The 11,809-nt window shown below is 43.4% G+C and overlaps 2 pseudogenes; both read left to right on the top strand.

The window, feature by feature from the left end:
- The first annotated feature begins 445 nt into the window (after window positions 1–445).
- Window positions 446–1,531, top strand: LOC147986828 (BTB/POZ and MATH domain-containing protein 2 pseudogene; annotated as a pseudogene).
- A 9,001-nt stretch (window positions 1,532–10,532) lies between these two features.
- On the top strand, window positions 10,533–11,588 carry LOC125537939 (BTB/POZ and MATH domain-containing protein 1-like; annotated as a pseudogene).
- The last annotated feature ends 221 nt before the right edge of the window (window positions 11,589–11,809 follow it).

Genomic DNA, 11,809 nt, shown 5'->3' with positions numbered 1-11,809 from the left:
GCTGCAAAAACACATAGCAACTAGCAGCTTACGTGTGGGAGAGGAGACGGGCGTGTGGGCGAGATGGCAAATGCCCACACACCAGCCTTTGTGCGTGACTGAAAACTGGTGTTGGTGAACTGCTAAACGCCCACACACCGACCCCTCCGTATGGTAAAACGGATGTGTGGGCGAACTATGTCACACACCAGACACACGCTTTGTCCTACGTGGCATAGAAAATCAGCCAAATTGTGTCAAGATTCGTGCATATAGTACTGAACGGTGATGAATGCGTGTGGTCGAGATGGTCAACGCCCACACGTGTGGGCGTTAACATTTCCGATGATATATAGTAGAGCACCAGGTAACATGTATGCATGCCGTGACTGCCAGAGGGGAGATCGTCGATCGACTCGATTCGATACTGGCGGGGAACACCTAGCCACTGCCGCTTTCGTTCGCCATGGCTCACAACGCAGCCGACGCAGTTGATCACGGCGAAGGCATCCGGACGTCGTCGAGGTGCGTCACGGAGGGTTCGATGCACGATTTCGAGGTGACCAACTACCCGCTGCTCGAGGGCATGGGCGTCGGAACGTACATTAGCTCGAGCACGTTCAGTATCGGCGGCTACGACTGGAACGTCGGGTTCTACCCGGACGGAGACAGGGAGGACGCTGCCGGCCACGCGTCAGCCTTCTTGTGTTACCTCAGCCCGGCCAAGGACGTGGTGATGACAAACATCACCTTAACCATGCTGGACGATCAAGGCAACGTACAAGCAACTGGCCAGTTACCGGGGGCCACCTTTTCTCCAGGGGAAGAAAATGATACCTGGGGCATTGGAAAATTCGTGGAGATATCCAAGCTGAAATCGTCACCTCGCCTCCTAACAATAAGGTGCGTTCTCACTGTGATCAGAGAACCACCAGCAGAGTGCAAGAGCAATCTCATCGTGGAGCCTCCGCCGGAGCTGCCCGGGCGCCTGGAGCGTGCCCTCAAGGACGGGAAAGGCGCCGACGTCACGCTCCTCGTGGGCGGCACGGAGTTGAGCGCGCACAGGTTCATGCTTGCCGCGCAGTCCCCGGTTTTCGACGCTCAGCTCTTCGGTCCGGTGATGGATAAGGACACACCGTGCTTGGAGATCGTTGACATGGAGCCGGCCATCTTCGAGATGCTTCTTCACTACGTCTACACGGATTCACTGCCATCGTGTAGTGACGGTGATTACGATGCAGGCACACTGCAGCATCTGCTAGTCGCCGCGGTCCGGTACGGGCTGGACAGGTTGAAGGTGATGTGTGAAGGGGGGTTGTGCAAAAGCATCGACGTGGACACCATCATGAGTACATTGGCGCTAGCAAATCAGCACTGCTGCGAGCGGCTCAAGAATGCCTGCTTGGAGTTTTTATTGTCATCGCGGGAAGCCATGGTTGCAGTCATGGAAACCGACGGGTTCGAACACCTAATGGCAAGTTGCCCCATGCTGGAGCTGGATAAGAGTCTCGGGCAAAAATTACCCATCAAGAGGAAGTATCCATCAAGTTGAAAAAATTCAGGGAGAAGATTTTAATTTATTTTGTAAATCACCTCTTGCATGAGGTTGGTAGAGCAATGAAGCCTTATTTTTATAATTAACACATGCTAATTTCTATGCTGGTATTTATTGTTAAAACTAGAGAATACCTCGCGCGTTGCTGCAGAAATTATTTGCAATATATTTCAGTGATTTGATTAAGCTTCCATCATTGAATTAATAATATAGTTCCTCCATCCCAAAATAAGTGTCTTGACCTTAGTACAACTTTGTACTAAAGTTAAGACACTTATTTTGGAATGGAGGGAGTATGAACTAAAGCTAAAAATAAATATTATATATTTTATTTGATTATTGTGTAGTCAAAAAATATTTTGAATACAAGTGGCATAATGTAATGGAAAACTTTTTTCATGCATGTTGAGTGGATCTTTAATGAGGTGGCATGTATAGTGAGATGGAAGGAGTGCATGAGATCAACTAATAATGGATTTTTTTCTCATACATGTAGTGGTGAGCGTGAGGTGGCATGTGTGCATGTTGAGATAAATATGATAGTGGGGATCAACTTCTTATGTATATAGGATTACTCTTATCTTCTTTAAATACTATAGCCCGTACAAATGCATGGACAACATAATAGTAATATTTTTTCACGATGACTTATGATCAGTTTAAATACTTAGTATGGTGAGGAAATTGCAGTAGGGTCCATGAACATGCTTGGTGGAAACATTTTAGTCCATCAACTTAGAAAATGTAATGCACTGGTCCATCATTTTTTGGTGGGAACCTTATAGTTCAAAATGTGCTGTGCTTTTTTGGGGCAAAAACCAATATATATTTTCCACTCATGACCCTATAGAAAATCAAGGAAATATTTCCTGGATTTTTGGATGACTCGGCTTATCTTTGCAGTTATCCTTATTTAGCAGAATCTATTGAGTGTTCCATTGAAAGGAAAAGAGCTATTCATTGTAAGATTGATTCAGACAACCTAACCTAAGTCACTATCAATTCCCTCCTTTACCGAAAAAGGCTTTCGCCCCGCTTTATATATAAAGTATACCGCCCAAGCCACAAACAAACACACGAGTTCAGCCACAGCACGCCCAAGGCACGGAGGTCCAACAGACACACACAAGCACGACACAAGGTACCAGGGTTAATGCTGAGGGCACAGTTCAACAAGCCCAAAGAAAGAAACAGAAAAAAGGAGGCCGGCACACCGGCACACCGGAGACATCTGGACATCTAATCTGGCTCTGGAGGAGGCGGCGGAAGCGGAGGCGCCACGTGGAAGACCATCGCTCGAAGGTCGGAGATGAGAGTGTTGATGGCGTTCCGATCCTGGATGCGGCTTAGCGGCTGCCAGAGTTGTAAGAAACTACACATTTTAAAAATGGCATCAGTCGCACGATGAAGAGAAGATCACAGTATGATAAGCCTATTGCGTACGGTCCAAAGGGTCCAGGTGAGCACCCCAACACAAAGCCACCTAATGTGGCGGTGACGGGGGGCAGAGGCCTGAATCACCGCCAGCAAGTCGGGGAAGTTGGTGTTACACCAAGTTCCCCCAACCACGTCGCGGAAGCAGGACCAAAGGAACTGGGCGGTCACGCAAGAGAAAAAGATGTGGTTAGCATCTTCGGCTATGCCACAGATGGGGCACAGGACGTCGCCAGGCCCGTTGCGCTTCCGCACCTCAACACCAGAGGGCAAGTGACCACGGATCCACTGCCAGAGAGAGATCCTGATCTTCAAAGGGAGGTGGATATCCTAAATCAAACTAAATGGCTCTGGGGCCGTAGATGGAGCAATCGCTTGGTAGAGGGACTTGGTGGAGAAGCGGCCCGAAGGCTCAAGACGCCACGAGAGGAAAGCCTCAGCGTTGTCCACGTCGAGAGGCTGAAGGGCGATGACCTGAAGGAGAGCGTCCTACGCTGCGACCTCAAGGGGGCCAAAAGGGAGACGGAACGTAAGGCGCCCTAAGTCAATAAGGGCCACCTCCACGGAGACCCGAGGGTCAGCCGTGATGGCGAATAGCTCGGGGAAGCGGGCGGCCAGGGGAAGATCGCCAACCCAACGATCGAACCAAAACAAGGTCGAGGCACCAGAACCCACAGAGATGGACGTGCCCGATGCGAAGGACTGGCATGAGTTGGACCACGGCTTGCCTGAACTGGGATCCTCCCGAGCGCCGGCAAAAGGCAAGGGGCTGGCCTCGAAGGTATTTGGAAAGGATAATGTCCAACCACAGGCCGCCCTAGCCATTGGCAATCCGCCACAGCCAACGGGTCAGGAGAGCAATATTCATGCACCTGGAGGCCATGATCCCAAGACTTCCCTGGTCTTTGGGTTTGCAGATGTCTGGCCAGCTAACCATGTGGTATTTCTGCTTGTCCCCCTCGCTCGCCCAGAAGAATTTGGATTGGTACTTGGCAATCTCCTGATGCAGGGTCTCATGTAAGCTATAGAAGCTCATTAGGAACCAGAGGAGGCTGGAGAGGGAGGAGTTGATGAGAATCACCCGAGCAGCCTTGGAAAGCCACCTGTCCCTCCAGGGTTCCATCCGGTGCTGCGGGCGGGTTACGGTCGGCCACAGGTCCACCACCGTGAGCTTGGAATCGCTAGTGGGAATCCCCAAATAAGTGGTGGGGACGGAGCCCAGTCTACAGTTAAGGCGATCGGCCATCCCTTGACACTCCTCCTGGGAGTAGCCAAGGATCATCACCTCGCTCTTGTCGAAGTTGATTGTGAGGCCCGACATCTGCTGGAAGCAGAGGAGGAGGAACTTAAGATTGGCGATGTCAGCATCCGAACCCTCGATCACTCCTCAATTCCCTCTTTCCGCTCCTTGAAGATGAAACAAACCATTCTGGCTTGAGCTTCAACGTCAAAAGGGTGCTAGTACTTATTGGTGTGGCATCCACGGATCCGCCCTACAATAGCTTTGAGATTCGTGTGTTAGGAGGCTCACACCGTATGTATACCACTATATTGCAGTGACCCATCTTTTGTACCTTTGATTTTAGTCAATTTAGCGCCAGCTCAATATGACCCATGTTTAGTCAAATCAACATCGGCGTCAGCAATAGAGTATTATTTTTTTGTGAGTCGAGGATACGCATGCAAGTTTTATAGGACGGCGGTTCGACCCGCAATGTTGTATGGCGTTGAATGTTGGCCGACTAAAAGGCGACACGTTCAACAGTTAGGTGTGGCGGAGACACGTATGTTGAGATGGATGTGTGCCCACACGAGGAAGGATCGAGTCCAGAATGATGATATACGAGATAGAGTTGGGGTAGCACCAATTGAAAAGAAGCTTGTCCAACATCATCTGAGATGGTTTGTGCATATTTAGCGCAGGCCTCCATAAGCTCCAGTGTATAGCGGATGGTTAAAACGTGCGGAGAATGTCAAGAGAGGACGGGGTAGACTGAATTTGACATGGGAGGAACCCATTAAAAGAGACCTAAATGATTGGAGTATCACCAAAGAACTAGCTATGGACAGGGGTGCGTGAAACCTTGCTATCCTTGTGATAGAGTCATGAGTTGGTTGCGAGATCTTATGGATTTCACCTCTAGCATATTTAGGACTAAAGGCTGATCTTTTGCACCTTTAGTTTTAGTCAATTTAGTGCCAGCTCAATATGACCCATGTTTAGTCAAATCAACATCGACGCCAGCAATAGAGTATCATTTTTTGCGAGTCGAGGATATGCATGCATACATCATCTCCAGAACGTATCCTGTGCACCATACTAATTGGTGCACCGGATGCACCAATAGCATTTGAGTCGCTGGATACGAAACAGAGAGATGGGAGTAGGCCGAACGTGGAGCTATTTTTTTTAAATAATACATTTTTTTATTAATTTTTATAAATATTACATTGGGTAAATTTTCTTTAAAAATAATACACCGTCGGCCCGCTGCAGGCCGACTGGGCCTAGTCGGCCCACAGCAGGCCGATTGGATTCCAGTCGGCCTACAGCTGGCCGACTGGCCCCTGTCGGCCCACTATGGGCTGATTGGGTCCTGTCGGCCCACTGTGGGCCGACTGGAGCTAATTGGCTCGTTGTGCGCTAATTGTTTTTATAAAAAAAGTAGGCATAAAAAATAAATGTTTAAAAAGATGTTAATCATGTAATTAAAAAATGTTAGACGTGTATAAAAAATGTTCCTGATGTATACAAAAAATGTAAAATATATATGCAAAAAAGTTGACTAAAAATATTTTTTAAAAAGTGTTAAGCATGTATTTAAAAATTGCTGGAACATTTGTAAAAAGGACCTCATACTATGTTAAAAACAATGCCCACTTCACACTTTCCTTTCCCTTCATTAATTCGGTGTGGAGTTTCAACATTTTTGTTTTTTTCCTTTGACTGTCATTTTTATTTTGACAAGATGTTCGAAAAAAATCAATGTTGAATACATTTTAAATTTTTTGAAAATTTTATTTATAAACATAACCGTAACACGTACTATATGTTTTCTATTGAAACATAGATGTACTCTATATGTTTTCGTACTCTGCCAATCCATCCACATGTCGCGTGCACATGCTTAAATTAAATATCAAGTGGAGTTTAATAAAAAAGTAATAATCATTCAAAAACATATTCAACATTGATCTTGTTTCAAACATCTCATCAAGACAAAATTGAAAGTCAAAATGGATTCAAAATCAAACATTCGGTTCAAAATATATAATCACTGTAATTTGGCGAAAAAATTAAACACACAAATTTACTGATGGAGGAATGTGATGTGGAGTGCGGGTCAAATGTAATAAAACCCTATGATTGCTTCTATAAATACGTTATAGTGGCAAAAACTGGCCCCTTGCATTTTTTTTCATCGAATGGCCCAAAAATCTATTGGACGACCAGGTGCACCTGATACGTTCTCACAACATCTCTCCTCTCTATCCATCCCAAAGAAATCCACGTTTTTTTTACAAATTTAGATGGTCAATATCTCTCACACTAACATTTTGTTGTTGAAATTATTTATATATTCAAATTCCTTGTCACATGACCTATAGAATAAGATCAATCTTTAATATATTTCAACTAGTTTAAAATTAAAATGTTTCATATATTGCAAAAAACAACATGTTTCACATATTTAAAAAAAAATGACCAGTCTTGGATATATTTAAAACACTTTTAAATGTGAGAGATTTAATCCCTTATTTCACTCAACCTTTTCAGTATGTGAAACTTCTTATTTGTCAAGCTGGGTACTTCAGTGTGTGAATCTGATATTTGTGAAATAAAACTGAAAATGAAATATGATATCTATGAACCTCCTTACTTCAATGTTTTTTTGTGATGTTGCTTATTCCATTCATTTCAATTTAAATTACATTTTACATATACCAACGTCCTTCAAAAAATAAATTAATGTTTTTAAACAAGTGAAGTTAGCTTTTGAAAATAACTGAAACAATTCTTTCAATTGAAATGAGTGAAATCAGTTTTTCAAAGGATGAAAATCAAGATTTTATGATGTGTAAAATCCTTTTGTAAATGAGTAATAAAATGTTCTAATTGCTTTTTTAATGACTGAAATTTATTTTTGAAATGAGTGAGTTCTTGAAATATATTTTTATAAACTGAGTGGAATAAAAAAAATTCATTGAGTGAAATCTTTTTTGAGCTAAGCCATATTTTTTTGAAGATGATTACAAAATGAGTGAATTCAACATTTTTAAGAGAGAAATGAATTTTTAAAATGAGTGAAAAATGTATTTCCAAATGTGAGCAATTTTTTTCTTCGAAATGAGTGAAATCAGTGTTATAGCAATTGGTGAAGTATACATTTTGATATGAGTGAAATAATTTTTTTAAATGAGTGAATTCTTCAAATTGAGACAAGCTTTTCGAAATGAGTGAAATCTCTTTTTTGAAGTGGATGTTATTTTTTTTTCTGAAATGAGTGATATATACTTTTGAATGAGTGAAATTAGTTTTTGAAGTGAGTGAATTTTCTGTTCATAAAATGAGATAAATCGTCTTTTCAAAATGGGTGGAACATGTTTTAAAAATGGTTGCAATTACTTCCTCCATCAGGAATTACTTGTCGTTCAAATAGATTTATTAGCACTGAAATACATCTAGATATATCCATTCCAGTGACAAGTAATTCCGCACTAGGAAAACTCTTAAGTCCGATTAGCCTCCTCAACGATCTTCATCAAGCTCCGCCACTAAGAAGAGCCCCGTCTTCCTCCTCTCACGTCCCAGCGCTAGCCTCCGAGTTCTACCTTGTTGACATTGGACGCTTCACCAGGTCAGCTCACTTTGCAACATGCAGTCCATTGGATTCTTAGATATATTCGAGATCAAAAGGTCTGGTTCAAAACTATATTGCTTCATCAGATCGGAATATAAAGGGGGTCAGGATCACTTAGGTTTATTGATTAGCTCTCTGTTGCCTTCTTGGACTGGGATCACTTACGATTTAATGTGTCCCACTACGTACGAATCAGTACGGTTACTTATTAAAGTTCCTGATCGAGCTCTAATGGATTTCGTTAAAGCCTAAAAAACATATGTAGCACTTTTTGATCGTGGTTAGGTTTTATGTTCTTTGGTTGATAATGTTCTACTAGAAATCAATATATACCATGGTTAATTACGTACCTGCTAATCTACTCTTGGTAGCTTATTATGGCTATATCCATGTGTACTCTCTCGGAGGACTAGATAATGTCTGTATGAATGTTGTGGAATTCGTTGACCCTATGCAGGTGCAGCTCGATCGATCCAGTTAGTGAGCAAAGAAGACATGGTGCAAGGCTTCATTTTTGTCCCCGACACGTGGAGCGGTGTCGCACTGCGGCTGCCGTCACGATCATGTTTGCTCCCGGTGCAGTGTCATACACCTTCGACTGGTAAGTGAAAAAACCCCTCATTAATGATGATGAAAATAGCCATGATGGGGCTAATCAGAGTTGAGGGAGCGAAGAAGATAAGTTATGCATGAGCTCTGAGAAATAATTGGTATTCAAACCTAATAATTAGGGGTAGTTTTCCCATTGTGTGTGTGTGTGTGTGGGGGGGGGGGGGGGGGGGGGCAAGTGCCCCCTTTGGCCCCGTGAAGCTCCGCCACTGTATGTATGTACGTATGTATGTATGTTTAGCGATGTGCTAGACTCTTTCATGAGCGTCGGCCAGGCATGCATCTAAATTGCCAGTGGGTTGACCAAGGACAATGTTCAGCGGTCCGACATCACCTCCTCTTAGAGCTCCTTGACGCGATACGCCGTCTTTGTTTCTAGGATTAATTGACATCTAGTGGATATCTGCACAATTATATTGCAGTGGTTTCTTGTCAGAGATGAAGTTGCAATTGCATTTTTCCAACCAATCCTTGTTTCTATATATCTCGAACTTGGCTAGCTAAGCTAGCCCGATCAATATATGCCATGCATGCATCCATACTAGTGGTTGGGGCGCCACCCTGTGGCGCCGCTTGAGAGGAAGTTGTGCACACGTTTTCATTTAAAAAAATACATAGAGTCCTCGCCTCCGTCTAAAAAAACATCTCAGAAAAAACCTCACCTTCATCTAAAAAAGAAGTAAAAAAGGAAAATAAAAACTTACCACCCCAGGCTACCAGCGAGCGTCACTTTGCATAACCCTTCATTTAAAAAAATACAAGAGGTCCTCACATCCATCTAAAAAACACATTTAAAAAATAATCCTCACCTTCATCTAAAAAAATCCAAAAGATTTCTCACCGCAGCCAACCAGCTTGCGCCATGTGGCATAGCTGGTTGGCCCCCTTCATGCGACGCTTAATGAGTTTAATGGAGGTAGTATTACATTTTAAATAAATAATATCACATATATCATATATTTCAAATGAGTGTTTTTTATTTTTTTGTGAAATATACTTTTAAAGTGAGCGAAATTAGTTTTTGAAATAAGTGAAATCTGTTTTTGTAAAATAAATGAAGTGTGCATTTTGGAATGACTCAGACCGATTTCATTAAATGAGTGAAAATAGTTTCTTGAAGTGAGTTAAATCAATTTTTCCAAAATGGGTGAAACCATTTTTTAATAAGAGTAAAATATTTATAAAACTAGATAACTCCCTGCGCGTTCCTGTGGATTTTTTTAACAATGAACTTATACAAAACAAATTTAGAATAAATGAGACTAGTACCACACTACCTAGGGGTAAATGGAGGGTGGTTGCATGTTGTATATTCTTGTGACATTCAAGTTCAATTATTTATTGTTGAAAAATAAAAACAATTAATGATGTTGATGACTTTCATGTTGTTTGAGGATGTGGAGGGCATGCATGTAGTAGAAAGTAGAAAGTTAAATGGTTACGTGGGCGCTTGATGATGTGGATGGGAGGTGGCATGTGTGAGACATATGTGATGAGGTGGATAGGTTGCATGTTAAGATAAATAAGATAGTGCGGATGAACTTCTTAGGTATATATAGGATGAGTGAAATCTTATTTATTGAATGAGTGACATATATTTTTGAAATGAGTGAAATCAGTTTTGAAATGAGTAAAATATTTTCTCTAGAATAAGTGAAATCTGCATTCAAAATTCACCAAAACCATTTTTAATGAGTTAATTTGTTTTTTGAAATGTGTGAAATCTATTTTTAAATTGAGTGAAATTTGATGAATTTAAAATGAGTGAAATCTGAATAAAGTGAAATCATTAGTGAATGCAATTTTTCTGGAATGAGTCAAATATAAACACAAACTCATCCGCTGTTCCACCGATCGGTGATTGGTTCTCCACGCTGAAGCTGCAGTTTTAATAAATCAAGAAACATGGAAGCAATCGTATAACAGTAAAACTCCGGGGAGGTGCCAAGTCCAGCACCACACCTAGAATCATACGAGAACCGCCGATGATATATACTACATCAGAAAAGGAATACCTGTGCGTGCTGGACGGGAGATCGTGGATTGATATTGGCCCGGAACACGTACGTATAGCCGCCGCGTTCTCGTCCGCCATGGCTCACAACGCGGCCGCCGCAGCTGATCACGGCCAAGGCATCCGGACGTCGTCGAAGTGCGTCGTGGATGGCGCGACACACGATTTCGTGGTGATCAACTACCCGCTGCTCGATGGCATGTGCATCCGAAACTGCGTAATCTCCAGTGCGTTCAGGGTCGGCGGCTACGATTGGAGCATCATGTTCTACCCGGACGGAGCGGAAGTAGCCGGCTACGCGTCAGTCTACTTGAGTTATCTCAGCGAGGCCAAGGGCGGGGTGAGGACAAGCTTCACCTTAACCATGCTGGACGATCAAGGCAACGTACATGCAACCAGGCAGATACCTGGATTCATCTTCGGTGAGAAGGAAACCTGGGGCTTTTCCGACTTTGTAGAGAAATCGAAGCTGAGATCGTCATGTGTCCTAACAATAAGGTGTGTGCTCGCTGTGGTCAAAGAACCACCCTCGGAGTGCAAGAGCAATCTTATCGTGGACCCTCCGCCGGAGCTGCCCGGCCGCCTCCACCGCGCCCTCAAGAACGGGACAGGCACCGACATCACGCTCCTCGTGGGCGGCAAGGAGTTCAGCGCGCACAAGTTCATGCTGGCCGCGCAGTCGCCGGTCTTCGAAGCTCAGCTCTTTGGCTCGATGGCGAAGAAGGACATGCGGTGGATCAAGGTTGTCGACATGGAGCCGGCCATCTTCGAGATGCTTCTTCACTACGTCTACACGGATTCACTGCCGCCGTGTGGCCAAGACAATTATGATACAGCCACGATGCAGCATTTGCTAGTCGCCGCGGACCGGTACGGGCTGGACAGGTTGAAGGTGATGTGCGAAAAGAGGTTGTGGGAAAACATCAACGCGAGTTCAGTCATGAGTACATTGGCATTAGCAACTCACCACTACTGTGACCAGCTCAAGGAAGCATGCTTAGAGTTTATGTCGTCGTCGCAGGAAGTCATGGATGCAGTCGTGGTAACCGACGGGTTCCAACACCTCATGGCAACTTGCCCCATGCTAGATTTGATGAGGAACACTGGGGAAAAAGTAACCATCTAGAGGAAGTAATCCAAGCAAGAAGTGGAGATTCTAAAATTTCTTATACATAAATCCTATATTGTTTGAGGTTGGTAGAGCACTAAAGTTTTCCTTTAAAGTTAACATATGTAAATTTCTGCACTAGTCTAGTTGTTAAAATATATACTCTTAGCCTGAACTAGCATAGTAGCAAGCGAAAATGCACTTGCAACGTCATATAATAGTTCCCATGACAAAGTATGATGGTTTGA

Source organism: Triticum urartu, chromosome 2A (assembly GCF_056163025.1).
Source record: "Triticum urartu cultivar PI428250 chromosome 2A, HENAU_Tu73, whole genome shotgun sequence".
Taxonomy (NCBI): Eukaryota; Viridiplantae; Streptophyta; class Magnoliopsida; order Poales; family Poaceae; genus Triticum; species Triticum urartu.
The sequence above is the reverse complement of the archived record's forward strand: the minus strand, read 5'-3'. Positions and strand labels throughout refer to the sequence as shown.